Source organism: Cnephaeus nilssonii (assembly GCF_951640355.1).
Source record: "Cnephaeus nilssonii genome assembly, chromosome: 2".
Taxonomy (NCBI): Eukaryota; Metazoa; Chordata; class Mammalia; order Chiroptera; family Vespertilionidae; genus Cnephaeus; species Cnephaeus nilssonii.
This window is the reverse complement of record NC_137073.1, coordinates 47490777-47503289: the sequence shown is the minus strand read 5'-3', so window position 1 is coordinate 47503289 and position 12513 is coordinate 47490777. Positions and strand designations below refer to the sequence as shown.

Here is a 12513-nt window from a genome sequence, read left to right as displayed (position 1 = left end):
ATATGAGCCTGAACTTTTGAACTGAGTTAAACCAAATGGCTACATTCTGATCCAGTTCCTGGAACTGGCTCTGCATCACTGAGCTCTCTATCAAAAAATACATTTTTACTTAGCAAAAGGCATAAGCCATTAACCACGTATAGAGCATAGTGTAAGTCTGCTTGCCAGCACCAAATACAGCTCTTTCAAAACAACTTACATAATTCTTTTGGAATCCCCTTTTCTGTCTTTATAAATTTGGTTCCCTTCCCCTCCCCTTGGAATACAGTTGGGTTTCTACCAAAATCTGTGTCTCCTGGATTTGCAATTCCTAAAAAGATTTCCAAATAAAAGCTTTTTTGCCTTTCATTTCTGTCAAAAGTGATTGGCGTTGCTTTTCACGTAGTAAGAACTCAGTATTATTAACCACAATCATAATAATACTATCATCAACATTGTTAGATGATGGCTGTGATATTGTGATTTATAATAACACTAGAGGCCAGGTGCACAAAAATCCGTGCACTGAAGGCGGGGTCCCTCAGCCCAGCCTGCCCCTTCTCACAATCTGGGAGCCCTCAGGGGATGTCCAAGGGGAGTGGGCCTAAGCCACAGTCTGGCCTCCCTCTGCGGGAGGCAACCCGGCTGATCAGGGGAAGGTGCCGCCCCCATCACCCTGCTGCTGCTGTCACTGCTGGCCACGGCAGCTGTGAGGCCTGAGCCCTGGGCCTCGCAGCCACTGGGGCTCATGGCTGCCTGAGCCCTGGGCCTTGCAGCTGCCTGAGCCCATGGCTGCCGTGAGCCCCAGGCTTCACACCCGCTGGGGCTTTGTCCCGATGGATGTCCGGAAGACGTCCGCCCTAATTAGCATATTACCCTTTTATTATATAGATATATGAATTTGGTCTTCCTGCCCCATACACAGCTCCTAAAACCATGGTAATTTCCTAACTAATAAGAGAAGTGGGAGCATCTTTTGTGCTTTTGGTCTAGTTCTAGAAGTGAAAGGAGTATCTTTTGTTATTCATAAAGAGCCCCTCCACCACAGCTGAGTTCATGTCAATAAGGTGAATTTTGGAAAGCCCCTAGATGGGGACTGATAGCCCAGGAAACCAACTTGAGATTGGAAGGTTTGAGCTCTCAACTCCACCCTCCAACCTCCCGGGAGGGGGCTAGGGCTAGAGGTAGAATTACCACAGGCCAGTGATTTAATCAATCATGCCTTTGGAATGAAGCCTCCATAAACATCCATAAACAGTATGGAGCTCAGGGTCACCGAGCATCCAGGTTAATGAATATGTGGATGATGAGCCTGGAGAGGACATGGAAGCTCTGTGCCCCTCTCCACTTGCCTACCTTTTGCATCTTTTACAGTCAGCTGTTTCTGAGTTGTACCCTTTCAGAATAAACTGCTAACCTAAGAAGTCAACATTTTACTGAGTTCTGTGAGTCAGTCTAGCAAATTATCAAAGCTGAGGAGTGGGCTGTAGGAACCTCCAATAGATAGCCAATCATGCAGAGGCTCGGGTAAGGAACTGGGCTTGCAATTGATGTCTGAAGTGAGGGGGCAGTCTTGTCGGACTGATGCCTTTAAGCTATGGAATCTGAGGCTAACTCCAGGTAGACAGTGTCAGGATTGAGTTAAATTGCAGGACACCAGCTAGTTTGGAAGAATTGGTCAGTGTGAGAAAAAACTCACACATTTTTGGGACCAGAAGTGAGGTATTGAGAGTAGTGTGTGTGTAGAGAAGGAAAACAATCGTTTTCCCTTTCAATGGCTACAAACATTCTTACTGTATATCAGTACAGTTCACAGGGAAGTCCACACTGCTCACTCAGGTAGCAAAGTGAAAGGTGCACTGTGGGGGGAGAAGGAACTTTCCTTTACCCCAAAGTATCTTCCGGCTGGTCTAATAATCATATAGACGTGAGACAGATTAACAAGAGGAAATAACCAAGTTTAATACATACATATGTTTGGGAACTCTGCATACTTGAGACAGTCAGAGACACCACATGCACCAGAGGTTCAGAGACAGAAGGGGAACATGGTTTATAAGACATTCTGAACAAGGATGAGGGAAGGTGCTTTGGGGACTTCAAAGGGTCATTACAGTATGATAAGAAAAGCAGATGTTTAATAAATAGAAATTTGTCCTGGCCTACAGACAGGTCAAAGAGGTGATTTCTGATAATCTCCCATTATGGACAATTCGAGGTCTTCTAGGTAGTCAGGGAAGGGGCAGAAGCTTCTCCTGAGCCCACAGCTCAAGTTGCCCTTTGCTCAAAACAATCCGCAAACCACAGCAGCACATCTAGTTCTGACCTCTCAGCACAAAGCTCCTCATTCCTTCTTATATTCATAGAATGATAGAGCTGCCCATCTCTTGCACCCCTCCCCTGCCCTACAGATAACACATTTCAGCTCTCTGTATTTAACAGAGTTATTCCACACTTTTAAATCTTTGTACATGCTCTTCCCTCTTCCTGGAATACTCTTTCTGTCTCTTCAATACTTTACCTAACTTCAACTGATTTTTCTTTTCTCAATAAATACATTGATTTGTTTTCCTATGCATTATCTTTTTCTCTTTTCTTCTTTTTCCTCTTTCTTTCCCTAATATATGTATTTAGCCCCCCCCCGCCACCCTTTTTATTTCATTCATTCAGCAAATATTTACTGAATGTCAGTCATGTGTCAGGAGAAACATTGTCTTAAAGTCCCTGTACTCCTGAAACTTATAGTTTAGTGAGGAGGATAGATATAAGTTCCCTCCCCATCCCAAATAAATACCTAAATATATAATACATCATGTAATGATGACTGCTATGAAGAAAAAGTAGCAGGTAAAGAGATAAAACGTTGTGATATTTTAGTTAGAATAACTTAAATAACTTAAATATATTTATCTTCCTCATAGCCTGTGAATACCTCAGAGTCAGCCATAAGATAATTTATCTCTATATCTTCAGTACTTAATGTGTCTGAAGCCAAGATGTTTAATATTTGTTGAGTAAAAGAATGAATGAATGAGTAAATATTAGATTTCAATATAAACCCCAGATGAGAAAACAGACCCAGGGAAGTTTGATTTTCCCAAGATCAGAGAGCAAGAAATAAAAATCTTATCTCTAAAAATGCTTGCTTCAGGAACAACGCTGTTTTTACTGTGTCATATTATGCATGCCTAAGACATCTTTATTTTAATAATGTTCCATCTGTTCTTCTTTCAGTGTTGACTAAACTTGGCTACTTGAATGAAATTCTGAGAGCTTGTTTTTCTAGTTTTTAATTTCTTATTTAGTAAACTATCACTGTTTTTACTCTTGAGTAGACAAGGGGCTTCACCAAAGTCCTAATAGTATATTTGTTTACCTGGTCAAGCAGTCGGTTGGTCATAAATCATAAAGATCAGAATGTACAGTGGATCAAGGATGAGGAGAGAGTTTTCATTGCAATCCTCTAGGATTCTTTTATAAAGGAAAAATACATTTGAGACAACAGTTCTCAAACTTTTTGACTCAGGACAACTTTACTGTCTTACAAATTATTTAACATACAAAACAGCTTTCATTTATGCAAATTATATCTATTGATATGTGTATTATATTCATTGATATTGGATATTAAAACTAAGTAATTAAAATATGTTAATGCTTAATTTATTTTAAAACAACAATATGTTAACAAATATCATTTTTATGAAAAATAACTATATTTTTCAAAACAGAATATATATAATGAGAAGAGTAGCATTGTTTTACATTTTTGAGAGTTTTTTTAATGTCTAGCTTAATAGAAGAAAGCTAGATCCTCCTATTTGTTTCTGCATTCAGTTTGTTGTGATATCACTCATCATTTAGCCTCTGGAAAATGCCACTGCATATTCATAAGAGAATGAGTATAAAAAAAGTCAAATGACATCTCCATCTCCCTATTATAAAAATAAGTAGTTTGGAACACAATCCAGAACACAACATGGCAGCAGCCCTCAGATCCCTTGGTAGAGTCTTGATACCTCAAAGGCATAGTCTTCCCAAGATGGCTTATCAGACACCTTTTTATCCTTGTTCTGCGTGTGTTCATGTGCCTAAAAGACACTTTGCTGCTGCTGCTGCTGCTGCTGCTGCTGCTGCTGCTGCTGCTGCTAGGAAGCCTGAAAAGAAAACAAAGAGAAGGTGCCAAAGAAAAAGCATCAAATGAAAAACAAAGGTAGAAAAATAAAGTCATACCAGTTTATGGAAAGCAAACCTGAAGACGATATTTACTTAAAATACTTATATCCAAGGCAGATATACGAGGTGGATAAAGCTATTCATTTACTTAAGAAATTTCAAATTCTGGACTTTACATATACAAAGCAAAGCTTTTAATCTTGATTTGACACTGGATATGGCACTGGGGAAGAAGAAACAAGTGAAGCCATTTGCCAGTGTCATTAGTTTGCTATACCCTTTCTTTCAGAAATCAATAAAGTTGCTGTATTTACAGGGAAGGCATCAGATAGTAAAATAGCAGAAAAACATGGAGCTGAGTTTGCAGGAGGAACTATCGGATTCAGAAGATTTTCAGAGATAACATTAAACCAGACTTTTATGTAGCTGTACCAGAAATAATGCCTGAGCTTAATCCATTAAAGAAAAAAAAAAGAAAACAGATTTCCAAAGCTTACTCAACAATTCTATTGGCCATGACATCCCAAAATGCTTGAGTTATTTAAAACTGGAATTGAAATTAAGGTAGATGAAGAAAGGGAGAACTTTCTCGAGACCAAAATATCAACTCTAGATATGTCAAGTGATCAGATAGCTGCCAATCTGCAGGCTGTTATCAATGAAGTTTATAGGCACAGACCGCAGAATTTGGGAAAGAAATAAGATTTTAATCATGTCATGAGAACAGTGAAACGTGATCAAGGTGTGGTGGCTGTGCAGTAAACTGGGCACACGTCCAATGCCCCTATCATTGCATACGTGCCACTCATTCCTCCCCGAGGACCCTTTGTGGTATGAGCTTTCCTTATAGTTCAACAAGCAAAGGTTTGTTACTAAAGATGGAGCCATTGTGGCCTAAAGAAGTGGAAACCAAAGAAAGTAGCAGAGAAGCTGCTTGAAAGTGTTTTATTGTGAAATTATTCATAGTGAATGAAGAAGCAACAGAGAAAATCATAAAACTGTATAATTTCTTAAAAAAAAAGTTTGATCTGTGGACTCCATGAAAGGTCTTGAGAACTTTGAAAACTGCTAATTTCACCCAGCCAGTGTAGCTCAGTAGTCTAGTGTCGACCATGAATCATGGAGGTCATGGTTTGATTTCCGGTCAGGGCATATGCCCAGGCATGCAGGAGGCAGCCGATCAATGATTCTCTCTGATTATTGATGTTTCTATTTCTCTCTCCCTCTCCTTTTCTCTCTAACATCAATAAAAAAAGAAAACTGCTAGTTTCAAGAGCCATAAATTTATATTTAAAACCCCACAAGGAAATTAAATGACACTATGTTTTGAGTTTTTATTCTAAAAATGTATGTATTTTCATATTCCTATAGCAGCGCTCCCCAACTTTTAGTGCATGTACTTAAAAATCATTTAGGAAGCATATTTAAGATGCTGATTCCAGGCTTCCATCCCCCATTAGTTGTTGATGCACTAAAGTTCAGCTAGGATTTGGGAATGCTTTTAGCAAGTCCAGGCTCCAGTTCATCCACCCCCAGGTCATAATAATTCATGGTGGATTGCTTGAGAAAAATGGTTCTAGAGCAAACAAATAAAAAAATAAATGAAAAGCTTGGGTATTTTTAAAAACTGAAGCACATTTCAGTGAGATGAAAATTTGAAAATTGGAAGTGGAAGCAAATATGAAACAGAGCCAGAGACCAAGAAAAGAGAGTCCTTTTTCTTGCCATGCACCTGGGCTCATTCTGTGGTTATTGCACCAGGACCTGAGAGGACAGACTATGCCAATCTGCTTCCATGTGGCCCAGGAAAAACTGCTGGGCACCCGGGCACCCAGCCAACCAGGGACACAGCCTGCTCTCCTTCCCTGAGGAACACGGCCCTTAATGGTGAGAAGGGTGGAAACAGAAACTCCTCTCTGGTTCCAGATCAAGGAAGGGTCACAGTCTGCATGCTTGTCCATCACAGGGCCACCAGAGCAGAGACCACGGCATCTGCAGTGTCACTCACACTATCATTTTGACTAAAACCTCAGGGGCAGACAAAGCCAAGAGTGGACAAAGAAATGGCCTTAGTCAACCTAGCAGAAAAAAAAAGAATGAATAGCAACCAGAGCTCCCAGATTGGGTTAGCTTCTATAGTAGTAATGGCTAGAGGAGACAGAAGACAAATACATTTAATAATAAATAAATCAGCACTCAAAGAGATTCTATTACACCATCAAGAGGACTTTCTGGACCTAAAAGGGATTATTTTGAAGCTCAGTAATTCAGTGAAAAAAATGGAAAAAGAGGAAAGATGAAACTGACAATCTAATTAATGGTATGATAGTCAAGTGGAAGAGGTATCTCAAATCAAAGGACAACAGTCTGGTTTAAATAAAGACTGAAGTCATCACCTTGAAAAGGTTTGCTGAGTTCCAGGCCATCTTAGAAAAATAAGTACTATGTCTATTCCTAGACATATCTCAAAAAACAGGAATGGGGAGAGGGTGGGAGATAAGAAAGGTAATTGTATTCTAAAGCTGTCGTTTAGAGAGTGAGGAAATAAAAACGCCACCAGGTTAAATAGAAAGGCAATAATAACCCTTTGTATCTTGTTGTAAATAATAATACAAAAATATCTGTTTTATTAGAAGTAGGAGAAATTCGAAAATAACCGTGAGCGGAATGGAAAAATAAGAACTTGTCAAATAAGGGCCATTTGCCAGGGGAATTTGGAGTCTCAGCTTTATGCCCAAGGGCTCAGTTTGCTGGCTGTCAGCATCTGAACAGATCAGCCTGAAGTCAGGATACTCATCGGGTCTGCTCAAGTGTGAGAAAAACCTGCTGGAGAGGCAGAGCAGCAGTGTGCCTGAGCACAAACTGTGGAGTCAGACAGAACTTGGTTCCAATCAGAAGTCTGCCACTTTGCAGATTGCTCTGGGCCTCTGATATCTTTATCTGTAAAATGAGGATTAAAAACACACCCTCACAAGGTTTTTGTGAAATGGGGTGAAATAATATGTGAACATGCACTACAGCGCCTGGCATAAGTAGCGGTGCCAGGGGCCCGCTGGGCTCAGCTGGTCAGCCAGGGGCTTTGGTTTCCACTCGTTGATCCCTCTTTTAGCTCTCCCCTAGATGACTTCGGTCTGTAATTCCAAAACCACCCTCTTATGCTGAGACTTTCCTGGGATTTCACCTCCTGCCTGGAGGGAGACTGGACTGGCTTCTTGGACCTCTTTTACTTGAATCTTTGAAATAGCCTTAGATAAATTTATTCATCAGTTTCTTTGCATTTTTGTGAAGTGAAGAGAGGGTAAAGGAACCAAAATGACTTCATTTTATGACTATTCTGAAAAAAAAAATGTGAAAATTATCAAGTGAAAGAGTGCTACATTTCCAACCTGCAGACGGGTTGGAGCATAGAAAAGGAACTCAGATATGCCAGTGAAATTGCTCTAGCACTGGAGTGAAGTGCTACATATGGAAAAACTTTGTATCTATAATAATAAAAACATAATATGCAAATCGACCGAATGGCCGAACAGTGGAACTACCATCCGGACGACCTTCCAGATGACCTTCTGGACAAAGCCCGGGCTGTGAGGGCTGATGCAGCCGGGACTGCGAAGGCCTTCTCTTGTACAAATTTTGTGCATCAGGCCTCTAGTTGTCTATAATGTTTTTAAACAATGTATTTTTTGCCAATACTTTATTATCAAAAATTTCAAACATATAACCTAAAACAATTCAGCCTGTTTATGATTAATTAGAATTCAATATTTGCTTACAGATATTTTTTGAGGTAAAATATAAAATGTATTTATTTTAGTACAAGTTCTTTTTTTTTTTTTTTTTTTTTAGTATTGAGATAACACTATGCTCAAGAGATTTAAGGACAGTAGCTTTATCCTTGATAAGACCAAAGTGTTGAAGGAGCAGCATTTCCTGGGGCCAGGCTGGGTGATGGCAGCAGGAAGTGGAGTGGAAGAGTCTCACAGGAAAGTAGGACAGACTTGTGGGCACAGAATGAGAGCTGCTTGGCCTGGTCTCCTGCCATCTCACCTGGAGATACTGCCTATAATAAATCCAAATAACTTCTCACCAGCCTGCAACTGTAATCTTAGATCATCACATTTCTGTTAAATACCTTCATGATGAAGCTTCCAGACCCCACGAGTAAGATTTTGGACCCCAGTCCTTGCAAAGAAACCCCTAGGTATTTTTGAGAACATGCAGGATACTGTCTCCTGTGGGTACAACAGTCCCCTTGGTTCTTCTTTGCTGCCTAGCCTAATGCTGCTGCCCATGATTCTTGGAGATTACTGGCCCTTGGCCCCATCACTGCATCCCCAACTCTGACCTCAGGGAGAGGACTCCACAGCCTCTTTGCAGGCCCAACCCAAACCTTCCCTTGATCCCTCACAGCCATGCAAAAACTAAGTGGAAATGAACAAGACATCATTGAGGGTTTGAGGGTTTGGGCACAGTGAAATGGACTGTGCATAGTACAGTGCCTCATAGTACTGCTGCCTATGGCTCCACTGAAACTCCAAACTCAGACCTGCTCTGAGGTCCCTTAGGCTGCCTCCTGCTTCTACCTGGAGGGAGCAGCCCTCCTCCCCTACAGAAATGCTCAGACTTGCTCCGCATTTTACACCCTTCTGCTGGGGAAGAAGAGATTTTTCACCCCCTTCTAGTCTGTGCCCCACCTTGTCTTTCCCTCAGCCAGAACCTGCCTCTCTCAGAGTGACTGAGAGGAAACGTAAGTCCCTTCAGCGAAAGCCTGCCGATCCCATCCCTCCCTCTATCTCCTGATGTGATCTGGCCTCTGGCTCCAGCAGGACACTCACAAAGAAACACAGTCCAACTTCATTACCAGAAGCGTGGCATACTCTGTCTTGAACAACACGGAGAGAGGAATGCCTACAAGGTCGTTTCAAGCCAGGCCAGTTACCTCCCCCCATTTCTTCTGCAGAGGGAGGTGACTGTGAGGCTGTCTTGTCTCTCCTAGAGTCTCTGTGGCTAATCTCCCATGGGCCCCAGCTTGACCATGCACACCATCTCTCCGGAGAAGAGATCCATTTATTCCAAAGTAACAACGAAGTCTGCAGAGACATAAGTTCAACTCACATGATCACCCAGCGCATTTAGCTTATTTATCTCAACATCTGTTTAGAAATAAATGATAGCACCTCAGTTTCCCCAAAAGCTGGGGGGGGGGGGTCGGGGGGAGGGAGAAGGGTCCCTTGATTGTCACTTATGTTATTAAAAGACTGTCTGAAAATATTTTCCAAAATAAAGAGTTATATTTTTGCAAAAGTAAATTCACAAAGTGCCTACATTTTTAAAAATCATATTATTTTCTCAATTTTTAAAATGTCATCAAAGTTTCTAAAAACACTAAGGCATCCCATAACACTTATTCATCTCCTTATCTGATAAAGATTTGAAGGCTTCTATATTTAACATATGTTTATAGGAGGTCTACAACTACTGTATTTGTTGATGATGCTGTAAAATTTGAACCTCTGATAAATGTCTATTGCCTGCCTGGGACCAAAAATGACTATTTTATAAGCTGCCATAATGCAGAAGTGTACATTTTCAGAAGAAGGCAAGGCAAAGTACACCTCTCAGTTCCATAGCCTGCAGGGACTCAGCTGACTCCTGGATGACATCATCCTCTGTTTTTATATTATTTGTCTGTGCTCTTGCTCAAGATTCAAACTTTTTTGAGTTAGAAGTCCAGTTGCTCCCAGCAGATTCTTGCCCTGTCGTTCAGTATAAGTCTATGGATCAGAACTAAGCTTGAAAGAAAATGCCTTTTGAATCAACACAATAGCCAGGATCTTATGCAAGATTGGAAGCTGTATTATTTTATTTCTCTGTGAATCAGATTAATTCCAAGTCTTGGCCAATATCCTACCTGGTGGGAAACTCAATTTTAGTCTTTATTGGAGGGGCTTTCTTCCCCCTCTCAGGGTTACACAAACATCTGAGAAGCTTATGTGATGCTGAGAAAGTAAATACCTCTAGGTCAGTTCATCTTGTAGACACTGATAAGCTTACTACTTAAATTTGCGTGGTCCTTAGATCCTGCTTTGTGCCAAAGCTGAGACACTAGTTCTCAGTACAGCCTTCCTAGGTGTACCCCAAGTTCACTCTTTTCCAAATACTTCCATGTCCTTTCCATTCAGCTACCATCCATGAAGGCTTCTAGGAGGCTGCCTCCCACCCTACCCAACCCCTGAACACCCACTATAATCTCTTCAGTTTAAGCTCTTGAAAAGAACAAAACAAGGAGAGCTGGGGTAGAAGAGATTGTCCAGAAGCCCCTGAAATCAGAGAGGGAAATATAATCAGAAAATTTTTTTCCAATGGCTAGTATTCTTTCTGATTTCTCTAAAGTAGCAAAAGAAAAAAAAAAGACACAAATTAGTATTCTTTAAAAAAAAATGTCTTGCTACAACACAATACAATAAGAATTACTAGTAGCTGTGGCCCATTGAATGGGCTCTGTTTTGGGGGCTGTCCAGCACCGGAGGCATCTGTTATATGGTGGTAGATCAAACACAAAATTCTGTAACCTAGAGCAGAATGTGGCAAGTGCTACAAGAAAGTTAAATTTCACGAAAGCCCCAAAATGAAGAGATTCCCTCCCACTGGGAAAACTTCTGAAAGAATTTTTGAGCTGGGCCTGAGAGAGGAGTTGCTATTACTCTCAGAAGGCAGGGTACTGGGGCAGAGTGTATTTTAGGCAGGAGACAGGAGAACAAAACCAGTGAAGTAGGAAAGTGTTATTTGGCCAAAGCACCGGGAGGCCTAATATCTGAATGGAAAATCTGGCTCAGCTGGGGAGGGGGAGGGAGGATTGGATTGTGTGTGTGTGTTGGGGGGGGAGGGGGGTAGTAGGCAGGAGACATAAGAGGTGTGGTCATAGCAGGAGCTGGAATGTGGTTCTAAAAGGCTAAATGCAGTCATATAGATTTAGGAATGAACATTAGGAGAGGGAATTGAGTAATTCACAATGGCAATGCAAACTCCAACTCCTCAGTCATATCTTATGCAGGCTGGGGAGGAGTGATGGGATAGGGTTGCTACTAGGACAATAGGTCTACCAGCTCCTAATAAACCCTGAAGGGAAATCCTTACTCCAACCTCTTACTGACTGTGTCTATTCTCTTTAGAATATGGGAGTATTTGACATCTTTTATTTTTAACCTTATGATTTAGCTAGATTCTGGGACAATCGGAAAGGCCCACTTGCCTCCTATTGCACAGAGCTATAATTCTAGTAGAAGAATCTTGACATGGGTGGTTTCCTTGGGGCACACTCATGAGTCTATCTGTAAAGTCCTCTGTTTTTGGAGTGATAGGGTGATCTGTAAGTTTCACCAGTAAGAGAAAGAAAAACTACACTTGAAATGTTTGAAATAGTGTTATCAGGAGTAAAAAGGTTGTGCCGTGCCAGCACAGCCAAGGGTGAACCTGAGGAGGGGTGGTGAAGGATTGAAGAAAAAACAGACAAGAGAATACAGCTGGGGCTTGGTGGATCTCCCATGCCTGGATGAGGACACAAAAGACCCAGCCTTCAAGCCAAATGCTTTATTTTATAGTCTGATTAAAACAAGGGTAGATTAACATGTATACAAATGTTCTTGTTTTGGCAACATTTGCTGCACCTCCCACAGCCCATTAGCTACTTAGGAAGGAATTAGGGATGGCTACAAGGTCAAGCTCAATTATTCTAGGAGAGCTTTGCCCTCCAGGCTGGGACTTGTTTGTGGCCCTGCCACAGGTCAGCCTGAGGCTTGACCCTAGAGCCGCTCCCTACAAAGGTGATGGTGATTTAGTTTCTATGATCTTTGATTCATTTCTTCACTCATTAATTTAACAAATATCTATTGAGCTATTCAGTTCCTATGTAGTAGAAATCTATTGATTTTGTCTGCCTGGCATCTAGTCTGCCCCTCCCCATTTCTTCTCATAAGAGAATTCTGATTTTCCTTGGTGACCCTACCCCTCACACCAACCTATCTGATTTGGTAGGCTGTTTCCACTCCTGACTCCAGAGGCAAACACATGACTTTGGCCAGGGCAAAGATCATACCCTGTTGGCCATAGTGAAGGCATCAGGGACGGGAATGTGATACAATCAGAACCCTTATTGCTAAATTCCTAACTTCTATGAAAATACTGTGAAGCCCTAACCAGTTTGGCTCAGTGGAAAATACTGTGAAGATATAGCCCCTTATTGTACCAAAATTGAAACTAAAATTGTAAGCCTGAAGATATTGGGAGTCATCTTAACACCACAAGGGCAGACTTTAGAGTCAAAAAAGGTGGAGATAGCTGCCTCTAGGTTCTGAGAAG

At 41.3% G+C, this 12513-nt stretch overlaps 1 pseudogene across 1 annotated transcript; it reads left to right on the top strand.

Annotated features, from left to right (window-relative positions):
• Positions 1 to 3958: 3958 nt before the first annotated feature.
• LOC307105130 (large ribosomal subunit protein uL1m-like) lies at positions 3959 to 5093 on the top strand (annotated as a pseudogene). Its single transcript has 2 exons — positions 3959 to 4853; positions 4976 to 5093. The product of its transcript is annotated as a large ribosomal subunit protein uL1m-like (transcript).
• The last annotated feature ends 7420 nt before the right edge of the window (positions 5094 to 12513 follow it).